Raw genomic sequence first — 9,198 nt, forward strand, 5'->3', positions numbered from 1 at the left:
GGGGGGGGAATGATAAGATGTCCCTCCTAATTAAATAAATAAATAATTGCCCATAGCCTGTAATCTGCTTCGTGCATTGCACTATAAACGACCGTGGAATTTATTTGGGAATCGAAACTACCTGCACACCGGCCCCACTTCATTCATAGCCATGGTTTATATTCAGCAAACCAGGATTTAGTTAAACCACGACTTAGCACAGAACGTGCTCTCCCCGCTCCTCTCTCTTCCAGAAAACAACTCTTGTAAAACAAGACACATAACAAAAAAACCGTCATTCATTTTCCCTAAGTCGCCAGTATTTTATTTTATTTTATTTTTAACACCTGAGCAAACCCCCTCGCAGTCGGCTTCCCAAGTACACATTTTCACGGCGTTTCTTGTTTGTTTTTTTTAAAATCCACGTCGGAAAACGCTGCGATCAAACACGAATCAAGAGCTTCCCGACTTTTTTTAAAAAAAAAATTTTTTTAAAAAAAAAATATTTTGCTTTTTAAAGTTTGCAGGGGCGCGCGGCAAAAATAAAAAAAGAAAAGAAACAGAAACGCCGGCGGGGTCCCCGCTGCCCGTTTTGCAACCGCGCAACTTTCAAATTCCCCTGCTCGCTGCAAACGGCGGAGGGTTCCCCCCCCCATCCCGCCCGGGGTGCAAGTGCTGCAAAGCCCCCCCCTTTCCCTTTCCTCGGGGCGGGGGGGAATCCGTGGGGGGGGGGGTGGAAGAAGAGAAGGAAAGGGAAGCGCCCAGGGACCGTTTGCAAAGCCCGCCAGGCGCGCGCGGCATCCTAGGCGCCTGAGGCCCGGGCGTGGTGCCTTTGCGCCTGGAGCTGCGCCCGCCCCCCCCGGGAGGGAAGCGGCGAGGGTGGGGGGTGGGTGGGGGCGCGGCTATAAGTCTCCCGCTCCCGGGCCTCGTGCGGGATTTCCGGAGCATCCACTCGACATGGCTTTCCCGCCCCCGGTGAGTCGAGGCGAAGGGAGCCTCTGCCCGGGTCTAGCGCTCCCTCCGAAGGCTTGCTTGGCCGGCTGGCCCTGCAACACGAGTCTGCCTCTCGCGCCCCTTCTCACGTTTGTAGCAGGCACGCGTGTCTCTCCCTCCCTTCCCCCCTCCAGCTCTTTCTGGCTGTTTGCACGGGAGCGCTTCCCTGGGGAGGAGAATGGGGTGGAGGGAAGAGATATTCCTGCAGAAGCCCTCCAGGGTTGACCCTAACGGGCGCCCCAGGTTGTTTCCCTTCCTCCCGACACGTGTCAGGGGCGCGTTCTGGGTCTCCTTTCGGCTGCCCGGTTCCCGGCCTTCCCTGTACCGAATTTCAGCCCTGCTGCAGGGTCTCCTGCTTGAGCGAGGGTTTGGGCTAGAAGACCCTCCCCAAGGTCCCTGCCCACCCGTGTTTAGTTGTAACGAAATGGCTCGTGTTAACTTTGAGCCCGGGTTGCGGGGTTTTTCCCCCCCCTTTCAGGATTCTGGGCTTGCGTATTAATGCATTAATAGGGGAGTCACACGCCTGAATAAATAAATGTGCATGGTTGTGTTTCTCTCCCCCCCCCCAATATATCTGGGTTTCCACCTGGCTGGTGCTTCCCTCCACTTTCCTTAACTCGTTGCCCCATAATTTGTTTTCTGCCATTTTCTATTTCTAAAGAACGTTTTGGTTTTTTTGCTTTAGCCTCAGCAAGGGGGGGGGTATTCTAGAATTTCCCTTGCAAGTCCACCATTTGCCGTGGGGAGAGTCTTCCTCCATTTATTTTGGTGTGCAGAGGCCTTCAAAAGCTGTCTTTGTGGGGTTCCCAAGCCTCCTTTGACACACACACACACACACACACACACACACCGGAAATTCTCTTGTGTTACCCTGGGCCAGAGGGAAGTAATAGCTCCATTTTTCACATAAGTCTGGGACTTTTAAAAGGTTGGCAGCTTTTTAAGACTTGTGGACCTCAACTCCCAGAATTCTCCAACCAGTATGTGGACTTCACGGGGGGAAGCGTGGCTGGCTGGGGGATTCTGGGAGTTGAAGTCCACAATTCTCAAAAGTTGACAAGGTTGGACACTCCTGCTTTGCAGCTTATTTTTCCAAAATGGTATGAATTTATCCCTCACCACTGCTAACCAGCATGGTTAATATTGAGTTGGAAGCTTTCTCTCTCTCTCTGCAGCCAGGAGACCCAACATGTCAGCTCCTAACTAAACTACCATTGGTTCCAACTTAACTGCCATTGGTTCCAACTTAACTAACATTGGTTCCAGACCTGAAGTCAAGGCATGTGCCTGATTTTTCCCACCAGTGCAGATGGCTTGCCCCAAATTTTATTCTTACAACTTAATTCCCTCTCTTTTAATTTGGGCCTTTTGTAATTATTATTTTAAATAACGGAGTGTGAAAGAGTTTTCGTTTCAAATGGCCTGTTTGCATTTTTATCCTCCCTTGCATGGGAAGCCAGAGGGCTCTACAATGTGAGGTTGAGATAGCCTTAAAAAAATTGGAAACCGTCCCAGGAACAGTCTTTAATCCCAAAATACACTTGAAGGCCATTATAAGATTTTGAAGATGAGACGGAGGGAGTTGCCGGATTTTCTGTTAAGAACAGCTGCTGCTTTTTAAGTCGGGACAGCAGCAAAATCTGGTGTCAATTTTTGTGCCTTGTGATAGGTTGCAACTAAACCATATGGGAAAATGCATATCTGCAGTAATATTACATTTGTTTTCATGAAGCCAAAAGCCTGCTTCAGATTAATTCCAGACCTTTGCAATCTATTTTACTTTCTCTGCTTGAGCAAGTTTTAATAGCAGCCTGAGAAATTCCTTGAGCCCCCATTCTGCATCTTAAAAAAAAAAACTAGAGGAGATAACAATTTTTAAAATAAATTATATCTAGGGATTTTCAAGGAAAGACCAACAGCATGTGCACCTTTTTCTTTACTAGGGAGTAGGAACTATAAATGTATTACTGAGTCAAGATTTAATATAATACAACTGGTTTCATCTGATACAGAAACTTTAATCTATGAATATGTATACAAATAATCCTCATTCACTGACATCCTCTTTTAGTAACCATTTTCAATTACAACGAGGATGAAAAAGTAGTTTTACGATCAATCCTGGCATTTGTAATCTTTGCAGATCTGTAAAGCAAAAGGAAGCTGAAATTGGATTGTAACCAAGCTGTGGTTAAGCAGGCATATACATAGAATGAAGGCTATTGCTAAGCACATTGGTTTGTGCTTAAATTGTAAGCCGCCCTGAGTCTTCGGAGAAGGGCGGGATATAAATGGGATTAAAATAAATAAATAAAGTGAGCTCTTGTTATATGAGTGTAATATGAATACTTTTTTTAAAAAAAGTAAAAATCCAGAATTGGAGAGGATTTTGAATTCCAAAATCTCGACTGTCCATTTCATAGTTGGGGAACTAAGGTTAAATGGCTTGCCCACTGCTTTTTTTCTCCCCATCAATATGTTGTTAATGGCACGGACATTAGTGATGATTCAGCAGCTGCGCTGAGTATAATTGTGTGTCTTGGTATAAACGGGAAAGTATTTCCTTTGCAAATGCCTGTGATAACTTCCTGCTCTCCCCTCTTGCTAAATAATCTAGCGTTGTAAGAACAGTAAATCATGGCGACTCAATTCTAAGGTTTTGAGGCTCAGAAAAGTTGCAGAAATCCTTGAAATACAGTGTTCAGTTCAATTTCTACTGCAGGAGATAAAACGTGCAGCTATTCCAGACTATAGGACACTGTTTCTCAACCTTGGCAACTTTAAGATGTGAGGACTTCAAAACTCAACCAGCATTGCTGGCTAGGAGTTGAAGTCCACAAGTCACAAAAGGGCCAAGTTTGAAGACCCCTGTTCTAACCTAATGCTTTAACCACTACGCTAAACTAGCTAAGCACAGTAGATAATTGCTTTGTTGCTTAATGCAACTTGTGCGTGTAGACAATGTCATTGTGCACACAGGGAAGGGAGCAACGGAGAATGCACAAACTAGAGGGGATATTTATTGTTTAGTGTGTCTGGGACAGTGTTTGCCATAATTCTGCTGAAAACAACAAAAACTGAACAGTACAAATAGACCACAGTGTACAGAATTTGGGAAGGGCGGTGCAGGTTTTTTGCTCTTGACCAGGCCATTGAGAAATCAATGCAAAGGAAGAAAGTTAATTGTACATTAATTGATTTAGATAATGCATAGGAAAGTAAGCAGGAATGATGGGATAAGTTGCATGAATATGGAATTGCAAGGTTGCCTGCTTAATGCGATAAAAGTGTTACGTGGTGGAAGAGATTAAATGGACAGCTTAGTAACTGGTGAAGTTCCCTTGTTTGCTTAATGCAGTTATTAATAAATGTATAAGGAGCGCTTATTATGATATTGGAGGCGGGTTGTAGGTTTGCTAATTTATTTATGGCAAATGCTTCCGTGCTACTAGTCATATAACTCAGTGGCTTAAGGCATGACATCCAGTACATATACATTACAATAAATTCACATTATTTATTGAGCATATTGGTAGTATGAGTAGCATCAACTTAGTTTCATTGTAATTTTACAAATACCATAAAACCCTCGCAGCGAGCAGCAGATGGTGCTGTAGTGTTAGCTGAGAATGTGATTTCCAACACATGATGGCTGGTATGATGTAACCGTGGATGTGAGCATTCATCAAAGACCAAGGAAATTTGTGGTTGGATGGAGTTGATGAAATCCTGAAAAAAAGAGAAATAAGAAGTTTACAGAACAAAAGGAAAGGAGAGCCTTATTTACATCTAATTTTATATAGCTGCCTGTCTCACAGAATATTTTGGGTGGCCTGCAACAGGGTTAAAAACTGGTTATAAATAAATAAGCAGGTATTATTATTATTGCAGAAACATTAAAAATCTCTCAAACACAAAGCTGAAAGAAGAAATATAGGCCAAGAGGGTGTTAATAATTGATAATAGGAGAGCCAGTTCAATAATTCACTAATAATTCTAATTTTCCCATCTTAATACTTTTTGTTATAATGAGGAGGGGGAAACGCTGGCAGGTTTTCAGAATTCTGCCACTGTAAATTATATTCATAAAGTCAAATTCCAGTGTTTGTAGAGTCACTTTCCTGATCTGAAATGCTGACTGTAGGGCATGGTGGAATTAAGAATGAAAAGGTATGCAAAACTAGTGAATAAGATTATCAACTATTGTTATGTTTCACTTTTTGTCATACCTTAATTTGCTAGCTTAAGATTTCATACTCTACGTTGTAGCTTGTGGCTTAAATCTTATTTCTCTCTTTTTCTACTAGAAGGAAGGTGCTGGCAGAATCACCAAGGATTGCTGGAATAATTCGGATGTCCCAGCTCTGACTACGTGTAGCAACGCTGATATTTTTCGACGGATAAACGCCATGCTTGATAATTCTCTTGACTTCAGTGGGGTCTGCACAACGCCCATCACAAAGGAAAGGAGGGAGCTACTACCAGGTGAATTAATGAGTAAATATCATTCTACCAGGTGGAAAATCTTATGTTATTAGACATGACTTAAAATGTTTGTGATTGCCAAAATTGTTCAGATAGCTTATATCATCTTTTCCCCACCTCCACCCCACACACTCCACCCCTAAGTGGGTGCTTTTCATTTCTGTTGAATTTTAACTCATAATCACTAATATGCCTTGGAGGCTGGGGATTATGGGATTGAAGTCCAGCAAATCTGGAAAAACAGCATCAGAGGGTAGAGAGGCAACTCCTTTGGTAAGATGGGTTACCTTCAATATCTTCTATTATTGGGCAGAAAGGAGGAAGAACATGAATATTTCTGGAAGTTTTTAAGAAGAGACTGGTTTCCTGCCTGAGCAGGGGGTTGGACTAGAAGACCTCCAAGGTCCCTTCCAACTTTATTATTATTATATTATTATTTTCATGGATCATTGTTTCAGATCCATAACTTTGATTAAACAGTCATTGCCCTTCACCAAAATCAGAATTGGGACAGTCTTCCATTCTGGTCCAACCACTGCAGTTTCAGCATTAAATGACCTTGAACTTTACAAGCAGGAGTTGGATCACAGCAGGTTGAAGGCTTCTAGAGAAATGAGGAGGAGGTCCTTTCTTAATTGGTGAGTAAGCTGATACTGTAGTAAGAATAAGCAAAAAGTTGACAGATTGATCATCTTTAAATTGATTCCAGATTTCTCTGTGTAATCATTTCTTATATATATCATTTTTAAAGGGAAACATCCCAATAAATTAGCTTCAAAAGGCATAATCTGCTAGCTTGATTAAACTAGGATTGTTGCAAAACAACCTGTGAAAAATTCCAGGGATCTTTATTCAGTTTTCCCTTTGAAAAGAAAATAGAGATTTATTGACTTGCGTTTGAGTCAGAGAACCCAAAGTTTACACTTCGGGTACAGGTTTGCCCCAATTGCTATTGCTAAGCACATTGATTTGTGCTTAGATTGTAAGCCGCCCTGAGTCTTCGGAGAAGGGCAGGATATAAATGGGATTTTTTTTTAAAAAAATGCAGTTTTTCTTCATCTACCGAAAGTTCATACGTTCTTAAGTTAGACTTCAGAAGTGCCTCAAAGGAAAGAGGTCACCTCTTTAAAACAGAAGCCATTGGTCACTTAAGCAGCTCTGCTGGACCATTAACAAAGTCTCCCATTAACCCTAACCCTCTGGCCAACACCCAACTGTTAAAATACGGCCAAATTTTAGAAAATGGCTGACAATGCAAGGAAGGGCTTTCCAGCTAATTGTCCAGAGAAGTTGAGGAAAGATGGGAGTGTGCTAAGTAGGGCAGCTCCTCTAACTTGTAGGGCAGTGGAGTCTGGAAGATCTTCACTGCAGGTGCTCAAACAAGATGGAGCGTAATCTTAGGACAGGGATGGGCAACTATGGCCTCTTCAGGACCTGTGGACCTCAACTCCCAGAACTCCCAAGCCAACATGGAATTAGAACTTGGTAGGTCCTAAAGGGGCTATAGTTGCCCACCCCTGTCTTAGGAGAACTCTGAAGGAACATACACTGTTGTGTCCCCGATGCCACTGGGCGTCCGCTCCAGTTGTGGGAAAATCAGCAACCCAGAACTAGCCACAAAGAACCTGAGATCCAGTGTGTATGTGTGTGAGCAAGCGTGAGCATGTGCTTTTGAGTCAGTGTTGACTTCTGGTATAGATGGTCCTCAACTTACTGACCGTAACTGAGACTGGAATTACAGCTGTAAGTCATTGCGATCATAAACTGAGGCATCACAATCGGGTCCTCTGTCTGTGTGTTTGTGAACTTGTGCTTTTGAGTCAGTGTTGATTCCTGGTAAGTCCCAGCAGATGTCTTAGCAAGATTTCAGAGGTGTGTTGCCATTGTTCTCTCTAGGGCAGAGAGAGAGAGAGAGAGAAAGTGGCCCAGGGTAGCTTCATGCCTAAGGTGGGACTAGAACTCACAGTCTCCCAGTTTCTATCTCGGGGTCTCGCCCGTTACATCCAACAAGTTGAGTCCATTGCAGTAGCCTTGACTTATGACGGTTGCCGCCCCCTGGGGTCACGCGATCCCCTTTTGCTGACTTCCGCCAAGCAAAGTCAGCGGGGAAGCCGAATTCTCTTAACAACCAGGTTACTAACTTAGCAGCTGCAGTGATTCACTTAACAACTGTGGCAAGAAAGGTTGTAAAATGGGGCCAAAGCCACTTAAAAAATGTTTCACTTAGCAATGGAAATCTTGGGCTCCATTGTGGCCGTAAGTCGAGGACTAGCCGTACTGGTGGGGGGAGGCATCCCGTTAGATACCCAAAGCCTAGCCTGCGCATCTTCCCTTGGACTCCTCAAAATAGTAGCGTTCGAGCCCCAGCGACTCCCTTAATTGCAGCCGTCGTTGCCCACACAAATATATCTTAGCAACCACCATAAGGCTGTTGGCTTCTTAGTGAAAGCTGAAATTATTGGGAAACTTGCTCTGTGCTCTCCGTTTCTTGCAATAAAAACTGCACGGCTTTGCTTCTGCGGAGGCAGAATTGAAGCAGAAAAGGTCCACCGGTTACAAGTAGTCCTCGAATTACAACAGTTTGTTAAGTGGCCGCTCAAAGTTACAATGACACTGAAAAAAGTGACTTACGAGCATTTTTCAGATTTAACAACCGTTGTAGTATCCTCGTGGTCCTGTGATCAAAATTTAAATGCTTGGCAATTGACTCATATTTATGACGGTTGCAGTGTCCCGGGGTCATGTGATCCCCTTTTGCCGCCTTCTGACAAGCAGATTCAATTGGGGGAGGGGAGGGGGAAGCCACTTAACAACCAGGTTACTAACTGCAGTGATTCACTTAACAACTATGGCACAAAAGGTGGTAAAATGGGGCAAAACTTAACTGAACAAATATCTTAACAACAGAAAGTTTTGGCTCAATTGTGGTCAGCAGTCAAGGACTACCCCTTACTTCCACCTTGTAGTAATATCTTCTTCTCTAACAGAGTATTTATTAAGATGAACTTTGCTTCTGTCCAGTAAAAACGAAGTGTTGCTGGCCACTTGAACCACTGATGCCTCTTTTAAAGATCTAAAATGGAAAGCTAGTTCAAATGTCATTTCTGGGAATAATTTCTGCTAGGTTGTACTGGAGGAATTGCATGACTAAACATTTTACTCTAGCGTGTCGTGTATTCCTAATCTAGTACACCCTTCTGTTCCTGAAAACATGCGCTGTTTTCACCAGAAGAAGCCTTCATAAAGCATTGCCCACAGTGGTTGATGGAGATGATAGAACTAGCTGAGATGGCTAAATTGACTTCTGTGATAGGAGAACAAACTTTGTTGCTGATTGGGAACCCCTTATTAAGTCTTCCTTACTCTAGCTAGCAAAATGATATAATCTGCACATCTCGCTAGTGTTTTAGCCTCTTGCTTTAATTCTACTTGGCTTTAACACAATGGGCTACATTTATGCAACACAACACCAAGCAAAAAAACATGGTGGCTTAATGTAATGCATGACGCCAGCTTGCATTTTAGTCCAACATTGATTTCAAGGTGATAAACAGCCTAAATTAAAATTTTTAATAGCAACTTTAAAAAAAGAGAGAAATTGAGTTGAGCGGTTGAAACTTAAGCTTTGCAACTTTAGCTAACTCTGAAGAGAATATCATTGGGATAATTTCAGAAGTTTTTTTTAATTGCCATTAGCATAATCAAAAGTGCCCAACCTTTGCAAAATTTGCATGAAGCAGG

Source organism: Vipera berus (assembly GCF_964194415.1).
Source record: "Vipera berus genome assembly, chromosome: 12".
Classification (NCBI taxonomy): Eukaryota; Metazoa; Chordata; class Lepidosauria; order Squamata; family Viperidae; genus Vipera; species Vipera berus.